The following is a 12,916-nucleotide window of genomic DNA, read 5'->3' on the forward strand; positions in this document are numbered from 1 at the left end:
TTCAACAGGGGCAACATGTACATGCATGTCTTTTCTCATGACTTGCATTTAACATCCAGTGGAATTTTTTGTCATTATTACTGCTTAACCTGTGTATGCTCTCTCTAACAACTTCTTTGCTGCAAAGTAGAAGCTGCCACTGGCATCAGTCAATAATCACTGCGGTGGCTGCATGTAAAGCACCACAACCTTCTTCACCACAGAACACTCATTATTAAACTGTTTAAGTACAGTGTGGGGTCAACTTGTGTGCATTGGTGACTGCAAAGCAACAAAATGCACTATTTGGCACATATATTTCTCAGCAAATGCAGAATTCAGTGTTTCCCACAAAGTGTGGGACAGCACATAGCTGTGGCAAGAAGCATGCATACATACTACTTCTTGCCAAGTAAGCAGTGAACATCCAGCTGCTCTGAACGCATAAAGATGGGGTTTATTCTGCGAAACTGTACGAGTATACTGTTCGCACTCTGGCTCATCTGAAAAGAGAAGAAACAAAATATATGAGGACACTTGAACCAAATGAAAGAAGGCAATCTGTGCCGAAACTGAATTTTGCATCTACCTTGCAAAAACAAACGAGCCACACAGCAGCAGGTTTTGAATTTTGATGCATCCACAGCCCGCCCAATCTCATAAAAAAAGAAAAGGGCATGTGTATCCTAAACCCCTGCATGATTGACTAAAAAAAATAGTGTTCACAGTAAAAAATCCAAATGACTTCTGTGCAGACGACATTAAAGACATGAGGGGAGACGTTAAGTTCAATTGAAATGCTAGATTACCATCTTGAGATTAGACATGTGTAACTGTTCAAGCAAAGGGGGATCTTGAAAGCAAGAAAACAAAGCAAAAGTGAAAATCAGATTTTGCGCACCAGCTGTCGGACACGTGCAATGGCTGTGAACAGATTCGAACTGAGGCCGGCTGAGAAGGAGTGTCGTTTTTGTCAAAAATGCCAAATTAAAAGAGCTAAAGAGGAGATAAAAACCCGTTCTGTGACATTTAGCCTTTCTGCATAAAACGAGGCACATGCAACATGAAATAAGTAAATCAAAATATACGCAATGAGCCACTCCAAAGGTGCACTTGTGAAACAAAGTTTCAGTTACCGCTCCCACATCACGCCAAGTAGTTTCAGGTGGACAGTGTTGCAAATCGTCCTTGCCTGTGGTGTTTTCACAAGTTAACTCGAAATGTAAAATGAGTGAGTGTCATAGGCGACATCAACAGCCCAAGGCATTCGCTCAAAGGCAGGCACATCGAGGCTGCCCAACTTTCTCTCACAGCTTAATGTGTTACACATTATTAAACACTTTCCAATTGGAGTTCATAAGTAACGCACGTCCCTGCTCGTCGGGATCCAGAAACTCAACACCTGACAATGGAATCAAGGTCGCAGATGCTCCTGTTTATCGTAATGGGGACGTAGCTTTGCTCTCCACTTGCTTATTCCTTGCATTGTTGCAGTATGCAGCAAAGCTAGCTACACAACCTCTCAGGAGCATTTTGCATTCTGTGGCACTGACGTTGACATTCTGTCCTGCTTCCAAGCAACAGTTTGTCTCGTTCACAGTAACTTGTATCAAACTGAGCACTCGATCAAAACGACCGCTAACAAAATAAACTACACCTTCTGCTTGTTCTCGCTCTCGACTTATTTCTGTTCCTGGCGACCCCGAGCTCGGATGCTTAGTAATGCAGCAAACGTGGAAAAGCACCTAGCAATTAACCGAGAATGAGGCAGCCTCTTACATTGCGGAAAGTATGCTGTTGCAGTAATGAGAGAAATTAATGAAGAGCGATTTGGTCAACTTAAGCAGTTTTCTTTGCTAATACTGTCTGCCCTCCTGTATATTGTCTGGTTACATAGCCACAGCAAATAGCACCATGTATGTGCTTTCCTCCTGATGTCAATATGACAACCTGCAGTTTGCTGACATACACAGTCATTCATGAAAGAGGGTATGCGAGAGTGTGGCCGACGCACAGTGACAGCTGACTAGAATGCACAGTTTGCTGCATGAGAAAGCACGTCCGCTCAAGCTGTCGGCTACTGGGGGTCAAAATAACCAGGCATGGCCAAGAGGCGAACGCATGCCAGACCACCGCCTATAGCTGGTAGAAGAGCCTCTAGCTAACATAGGGCTCTTATGTTCCGTTTCACAAAGCAAAGCATCCCCTCATATTATGAGCAATAGACGGGGCGGCACTGGTGCCCCTTGTTTAGACAAAGAGATACGAGGAAGCATGCAAGCGAAAAAGAAATTAAGAATAAGGAATGTAAATTCGACAACACAAGTCTGCAAATATTGTTAGTATATCTGAAAATTGCTTTCACTTATCATAAAGGTTGTCTTGTTCTGTGTAAAAACAAGTGCTTCAACATTCCTTCAATAAAAATGTTTATGATGGATCTCCTCAGACTGACCATTCAGGCTTGTTAACCTACATATTCAGCACAACCTTATTGAATATCAGGCCCTACACACGCAACCAAAATATAGCAGGGATTACAAGCTCATCAGCAAGTAACACCAGCAAAAAAGTTAACTTACATCTTCGGTGATTCAGCACAATCGTTGTATCAGTTTCAATATTTTGCTGTCTGCAGCTGTCCTTGACTTGCGTCCATTTCCACATTTGCTGCCTCTCATCGGGTTGATATTGAACATCTCCCTGGAAGGCACAAAAATGTGTCGTCTGGATATTCTGTTTGTTCCATAATACAGTTATGAAGTCATTATCACATTTGTTCCTGCTTTCGAAAGATCTCAAGGATGTTTTATTTATAAGGAACTTTTCAATCCTCTTAAGCTGCGATTAATACAGAGCCAATTGCCATGTGGCTTCAATGTTTTTTGGTTGACCCACAAGAATTCTTGAATAATGTAAAAGTAAACAATATGAATATTACGTCAAGGAATTCACCATGCAATTTTAAAATACAACAGTTCACTTGTGTGTACCTTTTACCTAGCTCTCATGTCTGTAGCTTTTCCAACATTTACCCTTTGCAGTTGTCGTCGCTGCCATCAGCATGCACAGTGTGGTAACATATAAACATGAAAATTCAAAGTTAGCACAAAGTTTATTTCACATCAGGATTAGTAAATGCAGTCACGAAAGATATTTTTCTCTTTCTCAGTAATCTCGCAATTTTAATACTATTCAATGAATTGCCCTTGATATAACAGTACTGAACACTGTTCATTTCCAGCATTGAATCTATCCATGTCATGCCTTTGTCTTACATGAACATAATATTTCTATGTCCCTTGTCTTGCTCTAAACAATTACATGTTACATTAATGTGCAACATAATCTGTTCATTCATGCCTGTGCACAGACATATACGATGTTCACATATGTACAAACATCTAACTGCCATGCGGGCATAAGTCAGAATGCACTTTACATTCTGTGGTACCTTTGAAGTACTTCTGAAACCAAATGACTCATTAAAATGTGACTGAAAAACAAAAAGGAAAGCACAGAACAAATGTCCAACTAAAACGAGAAATGTAGTGCCATGCTAACCCTAGCTATGGAATATAAAATGAAGGCCTAAATGCTGTAATTACGCAGTAACTTCTAGGAATAATGTTTTTGCAGTATGCTAATGAAGACAATGGTGCTTAATGAATGCAAGCCCTGGTTTCCCTGACATCTTAAAAAAGCACACAAAATCATTTGTCAAATCTGAAGTACTACTTATGTGAGGCCCTTCAAAATAAAATTGATACCTCAGAGCAGAGAAAACTGAAGATGATCTCTCTTGCATTCGCCTTTGACACTCATTTGTCACCAAGCCAACACTCCTTCGTCTTGCATATGCACAAAAGATCACACAGTGCATAGAGGCCCTTGGCAATAAGATCTGATGATACGGAGTATTTTTGTTTCACTGAATCTTATCACTAATGTTAACTTTTCAATTAATGTAGTTCATAATTACAACTAAAGTGAGGCTTTACTTGGCCACCTACAAAGCAAAGGACTCTCCGGAAAATTAACCTTTAACCCTTTGACACGCTATGTACACAATTGTGTGCACCACTTATTTTTGCCATTGGTAACGACTAGGGCTACTAGAGAGCAAGATACCTTGGAAGTAAGCAGCGCGAAAAGCAAGACAACGCACACAGGGAGGAATTACAAGAAGCGCTGATCAAGATACGTTGAACAAGATACGTTGAGCTTTGGATCAAATGAAGCTGCTGCATAATAAATTTGTGTTCATTTAACTTCATTTTGCAGTGTACTGTTGTATATTATCAATTTGCTGAAGGCACTACACTGTTCAACGAGTCGTTCGAAGTGCTCCTTCCTGCGAGCCATGCCAAAAGTATAATTTTTCTTCACTCCAAATGAACATACACAAAAACAAATTTGCACTATATTTTTGGCGTAAGATTTCATTCTAATTAATGTAAGAACGTAGCATGAATGACTTTACAATAGATAATTATTACAATTGAATTATAATTACTATAACACACATAAATTAATGCATTATGACATTATTTTTGTTGCAATAGAATATCGAGTGCCTTGAAATGATGTATCAATTTGACGCATTTACAGACAGTTTTTCATTGGTGGCGTCTGAAAGGTTTAGAGAACATGGAAATATTTCACCCTGTTTCTGTACAACACAACAATACGAATAGAACCAATGCAGTGATAAAGTTGGCTAATGAACAAAAGTTATTTGCAGTCAAAATGTTATGAACAGCACATATTTAAGACTTGGCAACTACTGAAGCTTGCAATTATGCACTACCAAGAACAAAAATCCACAGAAGTTCACATGCCCTTTTGCTTTAGACACTGTGCTTCACAGAAGGAGGGAGCTTGCATTATGTATAGTTCAGTAGAAAAGTTTTTGAAGTGCTTTATAAAGAATAGAACTGCACGCTGAAAAGAAGTTAGTTGGACGGCTTAATGGGAAAAAACGCTTTAACTTGTTTCATTTGTTCTGAGCATCCTACTTCACCAAGGAAGGTGTGAAAAATATGATAAAAAAAAGCAAGCGAAAAAGGCATCTCAATGACAGACAGTGACACAAGAAATCAGATTCTATTGAGACATTTTTTGCCCATCTTTGAGTGCCTGTTCCTCATGAAAGTGAGGTCGGCTGCAGCCATTAGCAAGACATAGCTTCAGGTATACTTTTTCCCATTTCTCTTTACTAATGCAGCTGGTCGATTCCACGAAAGATCAAAAAAGGGTGTATATTTGATGTTTCCGATTTTCCTGATAATTTTGTATGTTGTGCACATATGACTGCACAGCACGAAATCGCAGTTCGTTTTCAAATAAAAAATTTTTTCAACACAGGAAAATTCGACAAGTGTCGCCGGTTGACGACGACCATTTTACGAAGAGTGCGTTTTCGTAAATTTGCAATCATGCTGGCAGCCACTGAAGCTATATATTACAAATATCTTTCTTTTTGGCGGAAGTAGAAGTAAAGAGGAAATAGCTCTTATCATTTCATGGAATTCTGAGCAAATTATGTATTTTTAAAAATTCACGAAAAACGCTGCGTTTTTGAAAATCAGTCGAATTTGGGACGCTATGGCTAATTCTCTGAACATCTTAGCTTGTTCATATTGCCGTATGAATAGGCCTTTATGTGAATAATGAACCTCTGCATTTGTATTTCTCTAATAATTTTCAAAGTAGTAAATTTTATCGCTCTAAACACCAAAAAGAGAAAAGTGCTCCTCAATTCGAAAATCTATAATAAAAAAAACCCAATCTCAATTTTGTTCAAAGTCCCCCAAAATGTTCTCAAAGGACTGCAGATGATATTATGAAAAAACATGATGCATCATTTTTATTAGGACAAAAGCAGAAAATGTCAAACATAGCGTTTCCAGAGCGTGGTGGCTACTGCGTAAGGACATCTCTAGTAACAAGAAAATACAGTAACATGTCTTTTTTCTTTTCTGACCTTCGCTAAACAACAGTAATGATCTATGGTCGGAAATTGGGAACTGTTTTGTAATGAAAAAGACCGTTCCAATTAAATGCATTCGCGTGGTTTGCGACTTCACGCCAGTGTTAGACATCCCTCAGTCCACAGTAGGCACTTTCAGTTGTAGCCTCCTTTTCTTTCATCTATATCAGTTGAATTATTCATATCTTGAGTGCTAAAGAACGCATTCCCTCCATGCGTCTCTTATGATGATGTGCTGTGCCAGAATTGAGAGATTGGTATAAAAGCCAAGGTCTCTTCATTAATGGAAATGAATTTCTGGAGAGCGGTCGCCAAGAGGTGTGGTTTTTGTTGGCCCAAATGTGTACGTTGTCAAACCTTATGTGATCAATGCGCAGTTTAAAAAGAATCGATTACGTGAAGATTGGTGGCAGCAGTTCTGGCCACGGATAAAAACACGTTTTGTTTGCATTGCATCTGCTTTGTTTTGCATCTCCTTCTTTCTCTTGAAGCAGTGCTGGCAGATCTGGTTTCCCTCTTGAATTGAGCGCGCATCCTGCTTCATGACCCTCCGCAAAAGAGAGCCTCGATCCGATATATAACGAAATTCCGCTGCAGCGGAATTTTCTTTTTGTGCACCATGAGGCAGTCCGTACAAAATCTCGGTCATGGCTATAACGCTTACCCATAGCCACCTTCAGAGCGTAGGACAGGATTGCACCAAATTGAAGCCCAATTTGGATGCTTAACTTCTATCTCAGGTTGTGTTTGGCTGACTGGCACAGCCGTGCTCGTTGCTGTCGTCTGCTCAGGCGGGCGTCTATCGCGCCGCCCTCTGCACCTGTCCGCCTAACGCATGCTACTCCGTTTACACGAAGGCGTGTAGCGCGGGCCATTCGATCCGCCACACGATCGCACGGTGCGGATCCAGAGACCGGGCGGGAGAGCGACGAGTGGTGAAAAATGTATCGTGTAACCAACGCAATCGACACCCCAGCTTTTTCTCGTGCAGAGCGACAAAGCCTGGCAAACAATGTGTGGCTGTTGTGCTTAGGTTGCACTGCGGTACTCGCCGTTCACCACTGCCGCCATTTGCGATTTCTCACATTCTTACAATGCATGATCGACTCAGCTACACAAATTTCGCGTTTAGCTTCGTTGCTTTTATATAAGCGCATTTACTCAAAAAAAAAATATCCAAAGGGAATGAAAATGTCCGTGCTGCCCGTCGACGAGGAATATAAGATGGTGTCGCAAATGCATTTAATTGGAACGATCTTTTTTTCTTTACAAAACAGTTCCCAATTTCGACCATAGATCATTACTGTTGTTTAGCGAAGCTCAGAGAAAGAAAAAAGACGTGTTACTGTATTTTCTTGTTACTAGAGATGTCCTTTACGCAGTAGCCACCACGCTCTGGAAACACAATGTTTGACATTTTCTACTTTTGTTCTAATAAAAATGATTGCAACATGTTTTTCATAATATCATTCTGCAGTCCTTTGAGAATCATTTTGGGGGACTTTGAACAAAATTGAGAATGGGGTTTTTTTTATTATAGATTTTCGAATTGAGGAGCACTTTTCTCTTTTTGGTGTTTCGAGCATGAAAATTTACTACTTTGAAAATTATTAGAGAAATACAAATGCAGAGGTTCATTATTCACATAAAGGCCTATTCATACTGCAAATATGAACAAGCTAAGATGTTCAGAGAATTAGCCATAGCGTCCCAAATTTGACTGATTTTCAAAAACGCAGCGTTTTTCGTGAATTTTTAAAATACATAATTTGCTCAGAATTCCATGAAATGATAAGAGCTATTTCCTCTTTACTTCTACTTCCGCCAAAAGAAAGATATTTGTAAATTATAGCTTCAGTGGCTGCCAGCATGATTGCGAATTTACGAAAACGCACTCTTCGTAAAATGGTCGTCCGTCAACCGGCGACACTTGTCGAATTTTCCTGTGTTGAAAAAATTTTTTACTTGAAAGCGAACTGCCATTTCGTGCTGTGCAGTCATATGTGCACAACATATAAAATATCAGGAAAATCGGAAACATCAATATACAACCCTTTTTGGATCTTTCGTGGAATCGACCAGCTATTGATATCATATATTCCTTAGAAAAAAATTGAAATGCACTATCAGCAACGCTTGCTGTGTTCACGAGCTCATCAGAAGAGAAGCTGGTGTCATCCAAAGATGACAGAGAAAGCGAAAGGAATGGTCAAGTGATCACAGGAGCAACTTGTAAGCAGCACAAAGCATGTGCTGGAAGTCTGAGATTTCCATTGTATAGGCTGTAACGAAGCAATAAAAGCCTTGGCTCTTATTTGAGCCCAAGGTATAAATGGTGAGTGTCCTTCGACGATATTTTTTGGGGTGATCAGTCACATCACGCTGATCCAACCGGCCACATTCCTCTGTGACCCAGAACAGCAGGGTGAAGTGTGCCCCAACTGCACGACTGTTTGCAAAGATCTGTGAAGGTGCAAGCTATGCTGCAGGCAAGTTGCAACATTGTGGGTGTTTGAACAATATCACAAGCACTTGCTATTACATACTCTTCCTGTCTTGGTGTTCCTCACATATAGTGCCATAAGTTTCTCAGTTGGATGAGTAAAATAGCGCACACTTAGACAGGGACAGAGTAAGCAACATGACACAAGCGCTAACAACAATTGTTTATTTGAAATAGCAGAGGAAGTCTTATGTAAGAAAACAGGTGAAGTGAGTGCGCGTGTCACGCAGGCATGACTGCAAGCCATCTGAAATCGGTACAAAGGAATACAAGTTCCTTTTTGGGCAAACTAACTATAAGGCATTCTAACACATCGTGTGCCTAACCACTGAGTCATTTCGGCTTCAATCATCTCACAGGACTAACTTTTTACTTTTGACAATCACATGAACTTTATCGAATTCCTGCGGACATCCCAATGTCGCACTGCATAGCTAGAAGACCGTCCTTGTGCTTTTCCTTGATTGCCACGTGCTCCTGAAATTATCATTAAGGTAGAGATATTTCACTTGAAAAGGATCATTACACTGCCGCAGATTAGTATTTCTATAGCAAGGAGCTAGAAATAGATTTTTGACTATGCTGCTTCTCCAGACTAATATCAACAACGCAGCGGGCATTCAAGCTTTTGTGTTTTGCGCTGAAGAACAGGTCGCTTACTGGACGCTGGTTACTCCCGAGAATCAACAGGTAGCAGTGGGTCGAAATTTTAACTTACACGAATTAATCTGCCCGCACCATCGCATTGCATTGTTGTGTAGCGCTTTACATGCATGAGATTGTGCATAATCTCACGCAAGCCTTGCTGGTCGCGTTGTGGATGTATCTGGTGTGTTTAGTGCCCCTCAAAAACCTTTCAGCCTTTGCAATAGTAGTGTTCCTAGGAAGGAGCTACTAGCGACATGCTCAAAGAAACATAGATGTACGTTTGTTAGATGCATTGATCATGCTGCGTATCGGATCCCACTGCATTATGGAAAGTTCTACATTAGCCAGTCCGCTAGATGCCTTAACGATCGTTTGAGAGAACACCGTTGCAATGTACAAAAGCACAAAAACGGTCACCTAGCTATGCAACTGTAGCACGTGTGAATGTCAGCCTGAATTTGATGAAGTTGACGTGATTGTGAACAGTAAAGAAAATGCAGTCCGTGAGATAATAGAAGCCAAAATGATTGAGAAGTTAGGCACACAGTGTGTTAGCATGCCTTTTGTTAGCTTGCCCGTAAAGGAGCTACCGATCCTTTGTGCCGATTTCAGATCGTTTGCAGTCATGCCTGTGTAACATGCGCACTCACCTCACACATTTCTGTACACAAGTCTTTCTCTGCTATTTCAAATATTCATCTGTTGATAGCGCTTGTGTCGTGCTGCTTACTCTAAGTGTGCGCTATTTTACTCGCATTACGTACCAACAAGCCCAAGCTACTCTTCTCGAACTGCCCATTTGTAGAGAAGGAAACCAATGCCTACCACTTAATATGGGCTTGTCCAGACCAGAGGAAGAATGCTCCCATCTTTCACAGCAAGCTGTCCACTGCTTCAGTTCCTTGAACAGTCAGTCGTCTATGCTGGGTACATGCATTACAGATGCCACAAAACATTCCATAAACTGCACACAATAGAGGCCTTACAGTACACAAGTAGTACATATAAAACATGATGGCTTAACACAGGTATCTGTTGATACACCAAAACTGTCCATGAATGATGAGCTTAGGATGCATTAAGAGCAAATATTAGTGGAGTAATAGATTTTTGCAGACAATTTTAATTATGCGTTACATGTCAAGCTTTCCCACACTGGCGTACTAAAATAGTATGAAGAATACAGTTTGCCGAATAAGCAACTTGCACAGAAAACTCCATCAGCACTATCATCACAATATTAAATAGATCAGTGTATGCTCTATGTACACAATGTATGGTAACGAGCCACCCTTATTGTACGACATCATGAATGTGAAGATTTCAAGATAGCTGAAGACTTAGTAGAAGTGTAAGAGCACCAGAGGTTACAGCAAAGATTGAGCACTGTGTTGGCTTTTCTGTCTCCTCTGCTGCTCTTGCATGGTTTTAAATCTTGGGTATGTTTTGCCAACAAGCCCAGTTTTGAACTCTTCAAAAAAAAACCTTGTTGCACTAAAGTCAATTCATATGCAGGGCTCGTGCTGTGCCCTACAAGTGTCTGTTCAATTCAATGAGCCCTTAATTCACTATGTTTCTTTTCCTTCATAGTCCTTCGAACAAACGATCATAAATTTATTTCAAAATTTTATATATTATTGCTATAGGGTCTCGTCCCGGTAGACTTGCCTCTGCTGTTTTGGCCATGGCTTATTAAATTTAGGTAGCAAATTTATTTACCTAAATATATGGTTTTTGCTTCTGGTCAGGTATTTTTAGTTTTTGTGTTGTAGTGTAGATGGTTTTTATAAAAAACATGCAAGCAAATTTTTTACTTTGGTTCATTGGCCAGCTGCCAGCTCGTAAAGAGTTCTACAAGACGCCAGACAATTAAAAAAAAACCCCTTTTTTAAATTTCTTAAACTTTGATGGCCAAAAGTAGCACTAGCATGTACTGTTGGGATTACACAGAATTGAATTTCTGAGGTGCTCAATGGGAGCGGCCACGAGCGCGGGGCTGGGCGCGCGCGCCCCGATGGGACAATGTTTTCGCGTCCTCACCACGAAACAGCAACACCTGTTGCAGCTCCATTGGAGCATCAGACGCAATATTAAGGGAGTACTATCCAAAGGTTTTTTGCTTCGTTGGTACAGATTCGGAGCCGGAGAACACGTATAAAATATTCAATTTGAAGTTTTCCTGGCAGGAGCAAGTGTCTCTTTTGTTGACTTTAATTCCTTTCAATTTATGTAAAAATTACCACACTACAGAGAAACCACCCCCTTAAAAACTAAAATAATATATATGATGCTCCCAGGCCCCACAATATGTTTTAGGTTTCCTTTTTATTTAGAGCCTTTTTTTAAAATTCGGCTTCATTGTCTGTCTGCATTAGTAGGAGACGCACAGGAGGAGTTGAGCAAAGCACAAGAACTGTGATGTGTGAACTAACAAGGCCGTCTGCTGCCGAAAAAGTAGCCCTTGATCCAGTGCCCTGGAGCGCCACGTGTTTCGTCTGGCGCAGCGCAGTTCAAGCGGGCGTGAAGCGGCGCTTCGTAGTGCTTGGCACGCCACAAAATCAGTATACGTGCGTGTCGACCACACTGTCCAGAATTCTGTCTCTTACAACGATCTCGGGTGCGCGCGTGCCTGCTCGGTAGCTCCGCGCTCGTGGCCGCTGCCAAAACATGTAAACATATCAATATAAAGAAATGACATTCTGGGCAAGAAGTCAATTTATAAAGGGGCTGCATAAACTAAAGCAGTGGAGAGATAAGTGTACAAAGTTTTAGAAATTTAAAAAATGTTTTTTTTTTTAATTGTCTGTCATCCCTTAGCCCGACCACATCCCTGAAAAGTTATATAAATACAAGATGGCGTTTGGTAGATAAGCATCGAAGAACGTTGGGAATTTTTTATCTGCTACGGGCGTTTTTTGAGATAAAGACTTCAAAGTAAGAAAATTTGTCAATTGGCCATTTTTGAGGTTTTTATAAAAACACTACACTCACCACAAAAACTAAAAATACCTGGCAGAAGCAAAAACATGCATATATTTAGGTAAATAAATTTCATACCTAAATTTATATATTTTGCTTCGCAAGTTGCCAAAACAGCAGAGCGGATAGCTCCACTCCACCTCCTCGTCCTTAGTTTCCTGTGCTTCGAAAAAATTTTTGGCGGCAAAACAAATTGGATCTCTTCTTTCACTCATCAGCAATAATATAAAATTTTGAAAAAATTCGAGAGGTACGGTACCACAAGATCAAGTAATGTTCTTGATACACCATCACATCCCAAGCCACTTGTGATAAGAAGTTTTTTGCAATGATGCTACTCCACTATTAATTGGTATTAGAGAGAACATGTTTTAGTTCATCAAACAAATATATGTAATGGCAGGACTAATAATCGACATGTTTCTTCCCAGGCAAACACAGCAACAAGCAGAGCATACGCTACCTTAATAAGCTTAGTTGAACTGACACACACGTCTGTCAATTACAATTTATATAGACATGCTGTACTACTTCCAATTAAGCTTGCAGTTATATGCACACTTACTGTTACTACCAGCACATATGATTCAGTCAAATGCATTGCCTTCTTGTAAGTTTTCTGCAGAACTAAATCATGTTCTCAAACATATGGCCCGTAATCTCTAGCCAGCGGCCCAGCCTGCATATGGTTGTCCTTGTCCGATATTTCCTTTCATTTATTTAATATATACGCTCCTGAGCAACTCTGGCGCGATGATCTAAGCATTTTTCGTAAGGCACCCCATGTGGTTACAATTACACTAAACATAACGGTG

General features: G+C 40.4%; 1 long non-coding RNA gene across 1 annotated transcript; it reads right to left on the bottom strand.

Annotated features, from left to right (window-relative positions):
- Nucleotides 1-397: 397 nt before the first annotated feature.
- Nucleotides 398-10,641, bottom strand: LOC119402287 (uncharacterized). The gene is made up of 4 exons (XR_005185730.2): nt 10,428-10,641; nt 9,948-10,285; nt 2,562-2,682; nt 398-482 (listed from the first exon to the last, which is right to left on the bottom strand). It is a non-coding gene; the product is annotated as an uncharacterized LOC119402287 (long non-coding RNA).
- Nucleotides 10,642-12,916: the final 2,275 nt, after the last annotated feature.

Source organism: Rhipicephalus sanguineus, chromosome 8, assembly GCF_013339695.2.
Source record: "Rhipicephalus sanguineus isolate Rsan-2018 chromosome 8, BIME_Rsan_1.4, whole genome shotgun sequence".
NCBI lineage: Eukaryota > Metazoa > Arthropoda > Arachnida > Ixodida > Ixodidae > Rhipicephalus > Rhipicephalus sanguineus.